The 14701-nt window shown below is 37.8% G+C and overlaps 1 pseudogene; it reads left to right on the top strand.

The window, feature by feature from the left end:
- The first annotated feature begins 12375 nt into the window (after positions 1–12375).
- LOC110296963 lies at positions 12376–12911 on the top strand (annotated as a pseudogene).
- The last annotated feature ends 1790 nt before the right edge of the window (positions 12912–14701 follow it).

Raw genomic sequence — 14701 nt, 5'->3', positions numbered from 1 at the left:
AACACACTGGTAATGTCATACCCAAGAGGGCACTTCAATGCTTATAGCTGCTACTTTGAGATCTAACAAGAATTTCCCAAAGCTGAAAGCATTCCAAAGCTCAGAGAATTCATGCAACATAAACCTTTACTTCAAAAATAAACTTTGTATTTTGAAAACAAACCATTTATTGTTTGTGTAAAAGGTTCTTGCATTTTGTTGGGAAACAATTTAACAACTTCAGTTTCTAAACATACTATGGGACAGTGGTTCCAAATGTGACCTTGGCTTTAAAACAACACAAGCAGTCTTGTCCCTTGCTCTTTAATATTAGATTGCTTAGCTGGTTGCACAAAGTACGCATCAGCCACAACTCAAGAGCTTTAAATCTTTGTTTTTGTTTTTTTTTTTTTTTTCCTTTCGCTCTTTTCTACTGGTGCAGAAATAGAGTGATAATTATAGGACACTGGCATAAACACATGGAATTTAGTTGTAGTTGAGTTAAAATAAACTTGTAAATTCACCTTTTAAAACCAACCAGTAACATACAAGATTTCTATATTTCAAAATCAAGGGGTTCATGGCATGCCATCACATAATAATTTTATAGTAGATAAAAATGTATCCCTCTTGCTTTGTTTTGACCCTTAGAGACAGGGTCTCACTCCATAGCTCAAGCTGACCTTGAACTCCTGGTAATCCTGCTTTCTTAAACTGTTACAGTCTTGAACCACCAAAGTTCAAGTTTGTCCCTTTTGCATACATATAATTTTGAGGAGGTTCTTTGAAAAATAGAAGCATACAAGAAACTCTGAGATTAAGAGACAGTAGCTTAGATTCTCAGGCATTATGGTGGAGAGTGAGTAAATCGTAGTTTATAGCAGAAGAATCATTTACTTACTACAGCATAAGACAGAAGCAGGTTGGACAGTAACAACTGGTAGCCCAGGCTGCTGGCCTTTCCATTTAGTTGAATACTTTATATACATTTTCCTGGCATGCAATGTAGGTTCTTTTAAATAATATAGTCCAATTAACCAGTGGATATTTCTAAATGGTTCCTTTGAGCTTCTGTGCAAGTCATTTGCAATGCAAATTAGGGTCATACAAATCAACACTATGCATATAGATCCCATGCAAATGAGAGCAGTCTTGTTGATCAAAGTCCAATACTAGTCAAAGTGTCTGGACACACAGCCAGGCTACATATATATGATATCATATCATAACAGTAGGTCTGGGAGTCTAGGGTAATTGAGACACACTTATGGAACTTCCCCAATAAGGACAAATGCCATTATTCAAATGTGCACAGCAAGCTTACTTTCCTTACCACACTTATCCTGGGTACCTTGCCCTAACTGGACATTTCTTCATACCCTTCTTTCTTTGATTCAGATGTATTTCAGCTCAAGGGACTACCTCTCTGTACAGATGGATTCTTTATATTATTAAACTTGTGTTCACTTTCCACTTTTAGATGTAGAAATATATGCTGGCAACAAAAACAAAAACCACCTTTCCCTCTACTAGTTGCTTTGGGTCCTGGTGTTTTATCACAGCGTTAGAAACTTTAAGGCATACCTGCTGTCTGAATCAAATGGTACTAGCCACTGACTAAGATATTTGAAAAGGAGTTACTGACTATCAATCATGCTTTTTCTGTCAAAGAACTAATTAATACAAACTGAGCCAAAGAGAATGGAGGATTACCACACAAGCAGGATCCATAATCATCAACCAGGGGCTTATGTGCCCAGACAATTCCATTTGTACTTGAGTAAGCCAACATACCTATCTGTGGCTAGGAAGCAGCTACCTGCAAAGAGTCCTTTTATTTTCCTCTTCCTGTTTCAAGGCAAGGAGCAGAGGAAAGAAGATGAACAAGAAAGACACTCAATCCATCAAGTGACACTATCAACCCTAGGAAATGTTACTGATTTATTTATTTTACCTTATATCTGCTTGGTAGATAATTTTTTTCCTACAATTTCAACACATGCTTATTTTTAGTATGGAGCTAATCTTCAGATATCTGTGACCTTTGATGATATTTAACACTTACAGTTTAAATAATGGTGTCAAGTGTTGCTGTTCATATTCCTACAATCTACATTATTCTGAAGATCAACCTGTTAAAAGTTGTGTGGGGCCTCTGAAGATGTTGTTTCCTTTTCATCCTGCCTCTGAGAGATGACTTCTGGGAGTTCTTTTCAATAATTTCTAGAAATTCCTCACTGGAATTTTGAAAGCAAGAGCATAAAATCAATATACAAGTCATTGAAACTTGAATCCCAATAGTAGTAATAATCCTAACAATAATAATAATGTATTATACTTGAAATACAATGTGGAGCTACATGTGCTGCTATTAGCTCACATTCTTTACTAAGTAAGTTATTCATAGGCATCAAAAACCATTCTGTAATCTAAAAATGAAGACTTGAATACATGCACCAGGGTTCAATTCTACGATGGGGTTTTGCATGTATATCTGTTTGACATACGTGAGCATCTGTGACCCTTTACATGTGAATATTTGTTGAAGGATTTTCCCTGTCCAAACACATTAAGGCAGTGGGAAGCCTGTGATTGGACAGGGAAAAGAGAGGCGGAGCTAAGAGTCACAGAGAGAGAGAGAGACAGAGAGCATGTCAGAGGGGAGGACTACCAAGATGCCTGCTGATGTGTACCCATGTGGCATTTTCCAGCCATAGGTAGCTATGATTTCACAATGGATGGCTATGAAACTGCTGTATTGACATCTTATAAATTGTGATATCATTGATATATAAATGTGATTGGTTAATTATGCCTTAAGAGTAATGATTCTACTGGGGCACTGGGTATTATGATGTGTTGGCTGACCGTGGGGTTCATGGTAACAAGAGGAACTGGCGGGAGTGGGGGGGACAGCACGGCCAGGGCAGAGAGTTGGCAGGCAGGCAGGAGCACAGAAGCATGGTCTGGCACCAGGGAGAGTTGGGGGAATTCACTTTTTAATATTTCCCACAACGTATGTGTGAACATATGTGCACCCAGGTATGAAGGCTGAATGTTCATGTCTTCCTCCACTACCCCCCCCCCCTTTTTTTTTCTGAAGCTAGTTCTATAACTGAACCATGATTCAGGAAGGCATTTTGTATAAGAGATTGTTTCTGCCTCTAAAACAATGTGGTGGTGGGTAGGTCACCATGACTGGCAGCCTCATAAGGCAATGTTAGAGATGCAAACCTTGTCCCCTTGCTTGTGTAGAAAACGCTTCATCCAATGAGCCATCATCCCAGTCCTAAAAGTAGTTTTTAATGTAAAATTCAATGTGAGCATTTCCATCAGTTGGAGATTAGAGTGATGTACATGGAATGTTTTTCTAGTTGGGTATTTTTTTCCCATGTGGTCTGAGCTCTAACCTTGAGAAATTTGATTATGCCCAAGTAAAAACTGAAGGAAGTTCTTCATCAAGGGTCTTGTAGTAGGCTAGACAGGAGAAATTAATTTCCATTAAATAAAGGCTACAGACAGGTTAGAAGTATATGGAAGGGATCTCTGATTAGCCGTGTTTGGCAACTGATCTTAACAAGAGAAGAAGGAGGCCTTTCTATGGAATAGTTTTATCTCTTAAAACAAAGCACACACTAGAGTTAGACACATAGAGATGGTGGGAAGAGGGGGAATAGTTTTATCTCTAAAAACAAAGTACACACTAGAGTTAGACACATAGAAATGGTGGGAAGAGGGGGTAGTAATTTCTTTCACTCATTTCTCACTTAGACTTTGGGAGAGGCATTCTCAAGCTGTATAAATTTAAATATAAGGTACAGAGTAAAGATCTTCGCATAAAAGTAGATAGGAAAAGCTATAAAAAGAAATGATTAGGCCCCAGAGTCAGAAAGGAAAATGTGTGGTGTGGAACCAGAATTAAGGATTATTTAACGTGTTAAATAAAATAATTAAAAACCACTTTCTATTGCTAGGAGAATAAACAAATTGAACTGAATCTTTATTGTAGCACATTAAGAAGCTACTTAAATCAATGTAGTAACACAAAATGAACTTTGCTTTTATTTGGTTAGATTTTTGTGGGCTTTTCATTTGTTTTGGTATTTTTTTGTTGTGTTGATATTTTTTGGGTTGATTTTCATTTTCATTTATTTTATTTTTTTGCTGAAGAAAGAGAGAATGAATTTGAGTACATCATTGGTGAACAGATCTTGAAGGAATTCAGAGAGGTAAAGATATATGATGAAAATATATCACATGGGAAATTAATTAAAGAGTAAAGCCAGGTTTACTTCTATATAAAGAGTAATCTAAAAGTGTAACTTTTCAGGCCCAATTCCTCAAGGTCACTGATGAGAGCTCTCAGATGCCAATCTCAAACTTAGGGTTCCCAGTTAGAATGTCCATAGTCAGATCACTACTTATCACTCAGCTGTCACTGATAAAAACAGGATATAGAAATGTGTCAGCAAGGCCAGCAGTTCTGACAATGTCCTTGCTAGAGGGCAGGATGCCAGAGAAGAGTTCTGTTGCTTGGATCTTTGTTACATTTTAGTCTTGGCTGTAAACTCTACATGAGGACAAGCATATCCTCTTACCAATACCTCATCTGGTTTTGCTTTAAGTCTTACACAATTCCTCCATACTAGAGCAATAATTGTACCCTATTTCCCGGGTATACATTGTGATATAGAACCTCTACCTTTTCTCTCCCTTTCTTTTAAATACACACCTCAGAATCTACAAAAATATTCTCACTAACCATACATTATCTTGCCTGTGATTGTCATTCTTTGAAATTTTAAGACAAAAATTCATAATCTAGTTAACTGGACCAGCGTCTGTGGCACTTAAGTTTTCCTGAAAAAAATAAAATAAAAAAATGAAAACAGCAACAGCAGCCACAGCAACAACAGCAAACTAAGAAAAACAAACAAACAAAAGGCTTCATAAAACTGCAAGACACTCGGTCTAATAGAAGACAATCTAATAAAATACAATCAATTTAATAGAAAATAAAGTGGGAAATAGCCCTGAACGTATGGGTATAGTACAAAATTTCCTGAACAGAACACCAATTGCTCAGGCTTTAAGGGCAACAATTGACAAATGGGACCTAATGAAACTGAAAAGCTTCTATAAGGCAATGGACACTGTCAATTAGACAAAACAGGAACCTAGAGATTGCAAAGAGATTTTCACTAATCCTACATCTGATAGAGAACTAAAATCTAAAATATTATAAATATTACAAATATAATACAAAGAACTCAAGATGGTAGACTCAGAAAACCAAATAATCCAATTAAAATTGGGGTAGAGAGATAAACAGGGAACTCTCAAATGAGGAATATTGAATGGCCAGAAGTACTTAAGGAAATGATCACCTTACTTAATCATCAGGAAAATGCCAATCAAAAGGACCCTGAGATTCCACCTTCTACCAATCAGAGTGTTTAAAATCAAAAATTCAGGTGACAGCAGATGCTGGTGAGAATGAGGAGAAAGGGGAACAGTCCTCCATTGCTGGTGGGATTGCAAACTGGGACAACCACTCTGGAAATCAATCTGGTCATTCTCTGAAAATTGGAAATAGTCCTACCTGAAGCCCCAACTATACCATTGCTGGGTTTATACCCAAAAGGTACTCCACTATACAACAAGGACACATGCTCCAGTATGTTCTTAGCAGCCTTATTTGTAATATCCAGAAGCTGGAAACAACACAGATGTCCCTCAGCTGAAGAATGTTTAAAAAAAAAACTGGGATTTATTAGAACCAAGTTTAAATCCTGTGTGTCTGTCAACTTGATCATGTGTTCAGCTAAGTGGACTCCTTGGTAGAATTATAGAACAGTTGCCTCTACCTCAAGTGCATGTCATGAAAAAACAAAATAAGATTCAGCAAAGAATGAAAAACACTCAAAATATTTCACAATGAGCCAACATGGCTGAGTGTTTGCATCAGGTAACCATGATCAATGTCCTATGCTGCAGTGAAAATCAGGTTTTCTATATAGATATGCAACAGTGGCCCTAGATCTCTGGTGTGTTGGCGTTTCCCCTTGCCTTGAATGAAAATCTCTGTGTTTGAGTCACTACTTTGTCATAATTGCCATTCAATTCATAGAAGCAATTAATCTCTGTTTTCTCATTTATTGCAGGAAATCTTTACCTTGAGTCTTTAAAAAAATTTTATTCTTTATTGTTGTGTTCTGTGTATGTGCACATGTACATGCGTGCGTGCTTTTATGAGTGTGTATGTGTGTGTGTGTGTGTGTGTGTATACAATTGTCTGAGTATAGAGGTCAAGTGACAACCTTTGTGAATTAGTTCTTCCTTTCCACCATGGTTTTTGATGGCTGAAATGAAATTTTCAGGCTCATGTGTGGCAAATGCTTTTTGCCCATGGCCACATTGCTACCCAGACAGCATTCAATGACCAGTGTTTCTGGAAAAGAAGCAACAAAATCCTAAAACATTCAAAATAACCTTGAAAACTATGACAAGAATGATGAAAAAACTGACCCCTAAATCTGACTTAGACATCCTCGGTAGTTGTAAATAAAATATAAAATAAAAAAAGAGTAAGACTATTTCTTCAGAATTTGATTTTTCATTTTTCTAAAACAAACAAGTAAACAAACAAACAAAAAAAATAAACAAAAACACCAAAGCTTATATTTTCCTTCTATACTAAAATTACCATATTTGTCTGGCTGTTTGCATTTTGGGATTGTTTGGTTTGGTTTCAATAGTTTTGAAAAATTTGCATTTTTAGTATACACAGAAACACCAGCAAGAACCACTAAAAAGAGACTAGAATGTTCTCCAAGCAGGAAATAGAAGTGCTCTGAATTATAGAAAAGTACTCCATATTCTTATGCGGGGAAAGGTAAGGAGACAGTCTATAGGCTAGAGTGTGAAAGCAACCCTGCAGGACCCAGGAAGAAAAGAACCATCAAGCGAGAAAATATCTGCATGACCCCTGGTAGACATATATATACATACATATATATGTATGTATGTATGTATGTATGTATGTATAACGTATTTTCCTCAATTACATTTCCAATGCTATCCCAAAAGTCCCCCATGCCCTCCTCCCCCACTCCCCTACCCACCCATTCCCACTTTTTGGCCCTGGCATTCCCCTGTACTGGGGCATATAAAGTTTGCAAGTCCAATGGGCCTCTCTTTCCAGTGATGGCCGACTAGGCCATCTTCTGCTACATATGCAGCTAGAGTCAAGAGCTCCTGGGTACTGGTTAGTTCATAATGTTGTTCCACCTATAGGATTGCAGTTCCCTTTAGCTCCTTGGGTATTTTCTCAAGCTCCTCCATTGGGGTCCCTGTGATCCATCCAATAGATGACTGTGAGCTTCCACTTATGTGTTTGCTAGGCCCCGACGTAGTCTCACTAGAGACTGCTATATCAGGGTCCTATCAGCACAATCTTGCTAGTGTATGCAATGGTGTCAGCGTTTGGAGGCTGATTATGGGATGGATCCCTGGATATGGCAGTCTCTAGATGGTCCATCCTTTTGTCTCAGCTCCAAACTTGTCTCTGTAACTCCTTCCATGGGTGTTTTGTTCCTAATTAAGTCCAACATACCAAAAGATTACTGAATCAGGGTGCTTAAGAGTGTCAGAGGGAGCCTCTTTAAAATATTACATATATAGTGTGTTTGTGTATCATATAAAAATATATATAAAATGTATAATTTATTAAAATACACACATATAAATATATACACATACAAATATATATAAATACATAGTAAATACATACTATATTTAAAATATTGTAGTTATAATATGTGATATGTTACATGTATTATATATTATATACTATTTTAATATATTAATATATTTTAATATATTATATTATATATTATAATATATGTACATTATATGTTATGTAACATATTGTATAATATTTTATATCATCTATAAGAATATATAATATACATAATTTTTCATTATTTTTTTGTGAAGTTCATACAATGTACCTGTCTGAACATGGCTAAAGAATCACATGTGTTAAACAATGCCTTGGGGAACTCTGGAAAAATGACAAAGGACCTTTAACCTCAAATACATTTTGGTCCTGAAATTATTATTAGGTGTGATTTAATACCTTCTGCAACAAATATTTTCACTCAATTTATAAAATATGTTTATTCCTGCTGGGTGTCAGAACAAAGAGATACAACACAATCAGGTGAAAGAATATGCTGAATGCAGTCCCCAGTGCATCATGAGTCAGGATATGGCTTTGGCTTTGCTTTTTATACTTTCCCAGATAAAATCTATACTTCATGCTAGGTACTGTGTTTAAAATGATCTGTCATGGGAAAAATTCTGGGAAAATGCTGCTCTGACAGTATTTAGTATGAGCTTACAGGTCTTTATTTACATGTTTTTCTGATCATGTTTTTGTAAACTCAAACAACCTTCCTTGGATAATTTCTTTGTTTTCCTGAATAAAATTACACTGAAACTGAAGTGACATTGTCTACTACATTAGAGTCTACTGTTCCCCAGTTTTTCAGGCTCTCAGATCCCATGTCTCACAGACAAATTTGCATAGACTTGCAAAAATAACTTGATCAGATTTATCTCCCTACTCCTCCAGATCACCGGCCCCCCATATTCACATTCTTCCCATCCTCCTACTTTGTGTTCCCCTTCATTTTCAGAATAGGCTATTTGGCAACAGATGTCCTAGACCTCTACCTCTTGACAGGCTTTCAGTTACTTCTTCGGAAACTTTCTCTGAGCCTTGCACATGGGAGTTGTACTGTGTATACTACAGGGAGAAAAATAAAATTGGATCCATGTTTTTGTTTTCATCAATTGTTCAGAAAGTCTCTCAAGGTACATGTTATGCTTATATGTTCTTTGTAGATGAGGAAACTGAGGCTAGAAATTTACCTATTAAGTAGAAGTAGAATAAGGTAAAAAGATCAATGATTAGATTGTGATATATTGATTTATTTAGTGGTTTACTTAAAGCACTTCTTCTACTTCTCATTTTCAAGCATGACTTCACTTGCTGCCGAGAACAGTGACCTGAAGAAATAGCTAAAACAACGGGTCATTACCCTTAACAACCTGACAACAAAAGCTTACTTCTGTCCACTATAACCTGTGCCGTAAAACAAAACAAAACCAAAACCCTATAACAACAAAAAGTGGACTCTCATATACTATTCTTTAAAGCATTCTAGCTTGGGTCACTTCACCTTGTGGTTTTATTACAGTATAAACTAAGAATGCTAGCTGCACTGGGGAACGAGGCCTTTCAGGGACCTCATCTCTGCTACGTTCACTGGTATCAGCAAAAATAGAGAGTGCAGGTACTTAATATGAACTTAAGACATTTAATTATTTAGTTATTCAGTTATGAACCTGGTGAATGCTTTCAAAATCATCATGAACAAAAAGTGTCTTTCTAGCTAGGGTGTCCCTTTACATCACATCACTCCAATTTCAACCCAATTTTCATATATCTCCTATCAAGGAATCAAGACTAAACTCCAGAATTTGGACACATTTGGGGGACAATGGAGAAATCTAGTGCAGTAGAAATGCCCTGGTATCTATGATGCTGACCCTAGTGAGGACATCTAGCAAAGGAGGATACAGAGACTACACCAGCATGGTTATGGAAGCATAACCAGGCAAGCCTTCCAGTGGTGGGACTGGCACAGCAAAACCAGCCACAAATCTTGCGATCTACAGTCTGTCCTACCTGCAAGATGTGCTGGGGCAATGGTTCCTCAGAACTTCTTGGATTGACCAACCAATGACTTGTCTACTTTGTGGCCCACACTGTGAGGGAGCCCATGCCCATCATTGCCAGGATAGCCTGGAACCAGAAGTGAAATGCCTTAGAGTCCTAGGGTAGAAAAAAATAACAATAGGATTGTATGCATAGATTGGTGCCAAGTCCAATCAGCATAAGAAAGACTTTAGGCAGTAGCTTATAGGAACAGATGCAGAGACAACCAAACAGTAGGTAGACAGTGTGCAAATTAGAGATCTATAACAAGTTCCTTCCCTTGGGGCTCAGGAACACCACAGAAAAGAGAGGATTGCAGGAGCCAGAGAGGTTGAGGATTGCAAGAGACCATTGCCCACAGAAGCAACTAATTGGTCTCATAGGAACTCACAGAGAAGAAAGTTGGCAATCATAGAGAGCATGTGTCTGCCCTAGGTCCTCTGCCTTTATGTTATGATTGTTAGCTTGTTGTTTTTATGGGACACCTAACAGTGGGAGTGGGGTTGTCTGTGACTCTTTAGCTTACACTTTGGAACCTCTTCCTGCTCCTGGGTTACCTAATAGATCATTGATATGAAGCTTTGTACATAGTCTTATGTAGCTTCTTATGCTGTATTCAGTTGATATTTTGAGGAGGTCTCCATTTTTATGAAGCAGAATGGAGGAGGATTGTATCTGAAGCAGAGGGGAGATTTGGGGACATTAAGACAAATAGAGGGAAGTAAAACTGTACTTAGGAACAAGAGAATACATGTATACATACTAAATCCAAAAGCAACTTTTCATATTTTTCCTGTATTTGAATGGCATTGCCTTACCTTATGATGCAAGATATTTGACTGTGACTCTTAGGATTGCATGTACTGGTTGGAATATGCTTGGTGAAGTGACTGACACTACTAGTATATATTGCCTTCTTGGAATTGGTTTGGCCTTCTTGGATGACATGTGTTACTGTAGGAGTAGGCTTTGAGAGACCTTCCTCCTAGATGGAAGCCAGTCTTCTGTTTGCCTTTGGGACAAAAATCTAGAACTCTCAACTTCTCTAGTCCCATGCCTGCCTGGATGCTGCCATGTTTCTCATGATGATAGTAGATTGAACCTCAGAACTTGTAAGCCAGCTTCAATGAAATGTTTTTTGTAAGAATTGCCTTGGTCATGGTGTCTCTTCACAGTAATGAAAACCCTATCTAAGACATTGTGTTTTCTGATCAAAAAACCTTTTTCTAGTCGTGGTGTGGCTCAGACTTAGGACAGAACTTTCATCCAAGATTTTTCTTTTCTTTTCTTTTCTTCCTTTTTTTTTTTTTTTTGTAAAAAGGATTAAATAAAGTCAACCATATGTCAAGAGGCAGAACAAGCAATTAGTTGGCAGGGAGTGAACAATGAAAATAAACATAGAGAATAAGAAGTCAGGAGAATGAGTAAAGATACACACATGAAATACAAAGGACATTCATTTTGAAGAGCTTTTGAGAAAGTTTGGAGAAGAAGAATTTCTTTTACGGACATCAGCTAAGGAGGAAGATCAGCTGGGAGTTTTATCTCCCTTTCTGAGCTAGCACAATTTCACCCTAAAATATGTGTCCTGTCTTAGTTAAGGTTTTATTGCTGTGAACAGACACTATGACCAAGGCAACACTTATAAGGACAACATTTAATTGGGGTTGGCTTACAGGTTCAGAGGTTCAGTCCAGTATCATTAAGGTAGGAACATTGTAGCATCCTGGCAGGCCTAGGGCAGTAGGAGCTAATAGTTCTCCATCTTCATCTGAAGGCTGCTAACAAAATACTGACTTCCAGGCAGCGAGACTAAGGATCTTAAAACCCACTCCCACAGTGACACACCTACCCCAACAAGGCCACACCTATTCCAACAGAGATACACCTCCTACAAATGCCACTCCCTGGGCCAAGAATATACAAACCATCACAGATCTGGAATACTTATTGATAAAAAAGAATGATTGATCTTTTGATTAAAAACAACATTTAGTTCTCCAACATGTGGCATGATCATAAACCATATGGATGACAAAGAATCACTAGCTGCAGACAAACCAAGAAATTTTCAGATTTGGTAAGATACCTGGGAAGTCCTCAAAGAGAGAGTGAAGGGTAGGAAATACCATAATTTGAAGCACTAAGAACCTGTATAGTGCTACTCTAGATGGCTTGAAAACAGAAGCAGAAAATGAAAAGATAAATGACTTAGTTGAAATTAATACTGATTATGATTATTATCATTCTGGTATATCATATTGTATCCTTAATACCTGCAGTGGTTTTCTGTACCCTCTCAAAGGAAAAAAAACTTTAGAGATACAAAAATAATTATGAAAAGTTAGTTGAATACAATGTAAGTCTTAGTCGCCCATCACTGGGAAGAGAGGCCCCTTGGTCTTGCAAACTTTATATGCCTCAGTATGGGAAACGCCAGGGCCAAGAAGTGGGAGTAGGTGGGTAGGGAAGTGGGGGGAGGAGGTCTGAGGGACTTTTGGGTTAGTATTGAAATTTAAATGAAGAAAATACCTAGTTAAAAAAATGTGCTTTTCGGCTTTCAGCTCAGAGGAGGCAATGGTGCAACTTTTCTTTGGTCGTCCAGAATACGGGTTCATCCGACACCAGCTGCCTCCACCATGCCGCCCAAGTTCGACCCCAACGAGGTCAAAGTCGTGTACCTGAGGTGCACGGGAGGCGAGGTTGGTGCCACATCTGCCTTGGCCCTGAAGATCTGTCCTCTGGGTCTGTCTCTGAAGAAAGTTGGCGATGACGTTGCCAAGGCTACTGGTGACTGGAAAGGTCTCAGAATTACAGGGAAACTGACCATCCAGAACAGACAGGCCCAGATCGAGGTGGTGCCCTCTCTGCCCCCGCCCTGATCATCAAAGCCCTCAAGGCGCCACCAAGAGACAGGAAGAAGCAGAAGAACATTAAACACAGTGGGTTTCAATGAGATTGTCAACATTGCCCGGCAGATGAGACACCAGTCTTTTGGCTAGAGAACTTTCTGGAACTATCAAGGAGATCCTGGGTACCGCACAGTCTGTGGGCTGCAATGTGGATGGCCGCCACCCTCATGACATCATAGATGACATCAACAGTGGTGCAGTGGAGTGCCCATCTAGTTAAGAAGCAACAAGAAAATATTTCAATAAAAGACTATCTGATAAAAAAAATGCTAATCAAATTTCAAAGCCTTTAAGTAAAAATGAGAATGTAAAATAAACTCGTGAAAAACTTTAAAAAAATGTAAGCCTTAGGAAGCCTTATAAATTAAAATAAGAAAAATACTAGGACACAGAGTAACCAGGCAATATTTCAACATTGCATAGTGAAACTGAAGGTGGGTGGCCAAACATTGATAGAGAACCAATCTTATCTTATTCAGTTACTGTAATTTACCAACCAACAGATGATAGGCACCCCAAGGTTGTAAAACAATTTAATGGAATTCTATAGATACATTAAATTTGAGGAGATTTAAGAAAGTGATGGTTTTGTGTGGTATGCATTCACTCTGTGTGAAGCAGATATTAAGTTCATGGGCAACTCAGAAGAGCATTATTCCCTAAGACCAGAAAGATGTATCAACAGCAAAGTTAGAAGTTGGTACTCAGTTACAGTGGCAAACATGGTGGAAAGAGAAACCTAGACTATAAAACAATGACATAAGGCTAAAAGTATTAATATTTCCCAGGATCAGTTGTTAAATGAAAGCAAATATGATGAGTTACAGAGCCAGATTGCATTTCATAATCACACCTTGGAACTATTTTGTTTAGCATATTTAAATTCTTGGGACAAGGCTGAAGAATCAAGAAAGAGATGTGAGTCATTTATTAAAATTACAAGGTCCAAAAGAAGCCTTCATTGATTTTTTTCAATGACTTCAGCTGTAAGTAGAATAGAGTCAGATTCAGAAGTCAGAAAAATACTAATCAAATCTTTGGCATTTTGAAAATGCTAATTCAGAATGCAGAGAGATGTCTAGATCTTTAATTAAGATCAGCACCAATAGATGAATGGATTAGAAATACAGCTGAGATTGGATCTCATTTTTATGATGCTACTCTGATAGAAGTAATTTTTCAATGTTTCAAGAAAAATCAAAAATCAAATAAGATGTTTTAATTGTGGTGAGTAGAGTCATTGGAAAATGGACTAAAGGCAAGAAAATCCTAGAAATAGCATTTTTTTTCTAGTGATAATACAAAAAGAAGCCTCCAGTCTTCTATAGTATGCAGAAGGTATATCAAAGTCTGGCACTTGACTAATGAATGCAGATCAACAAAGTATAGTTAAGATCATCCTTAGCCATGCGGAAAAGACCTAGGGGACATCCCAGAGCCCCCAAAATCAAATGTGATTCAGTTGTTCCATGTTAGCATCTGAGAAACTCATCCACAAAGCAATTAAAAGATTTAATACCTGTTAAAACAACACTGCTTTGGATGCAGTTGAGGCTAGAATAGCACCATTAGATTAAACAAAAACTTCAGGAGAAACTAAAACTCATGTGTTTTGCAAGCTAAAAATACAAATGAATCGCATGAAATTAAAAGTTTAATAGACACAGGAGCAGATGTAACAAAAAGTTTACCAAAATGTTGACATCTAGATTGACCTCTTTAGGAGGTAAATATTCAGTTTCTAGTGACTGGAATGTGCAAGATGGGTCAAGTGTATAGGGGCAGAAGGACAAATAGAGAAATTAAATCCATCCGTGGTTAATGCAGTCATGAATTCATGCAAACATGATTTGTTGCAGCAACGGCAATCACAGATTAACATTCCTTTAATCTCAGAAGCAAACTGAGATTGCTTGATAATACTTTGGGGGAAAAGCCGGGCGTGGTGGCGCACGCCTTTAATCCCAGCACTCGGGAGGCAGAGGCAGGCGGATTTCTGAGTTCGAGGCCAGCCTGGTCTACA

Source organism: Mus caroli, chromosome 6 (assembly GCF_900094665.2).
Source record: "Mus caroli chromosome 6, CAROLI_EIJ_v1.1, whole genome shotgun sequence".
Taxonomy (NCBI): Eukaryota; Metazoa; Chordata; class Mammalia; order Rodentia; family Muridae; genus Mus; species Mus caroli.
The sequence above is the reverse complement of the archived record's forward strand: the minus strand, read 5'-3'. Positions and strand labels throughout refer to the sequence as shown.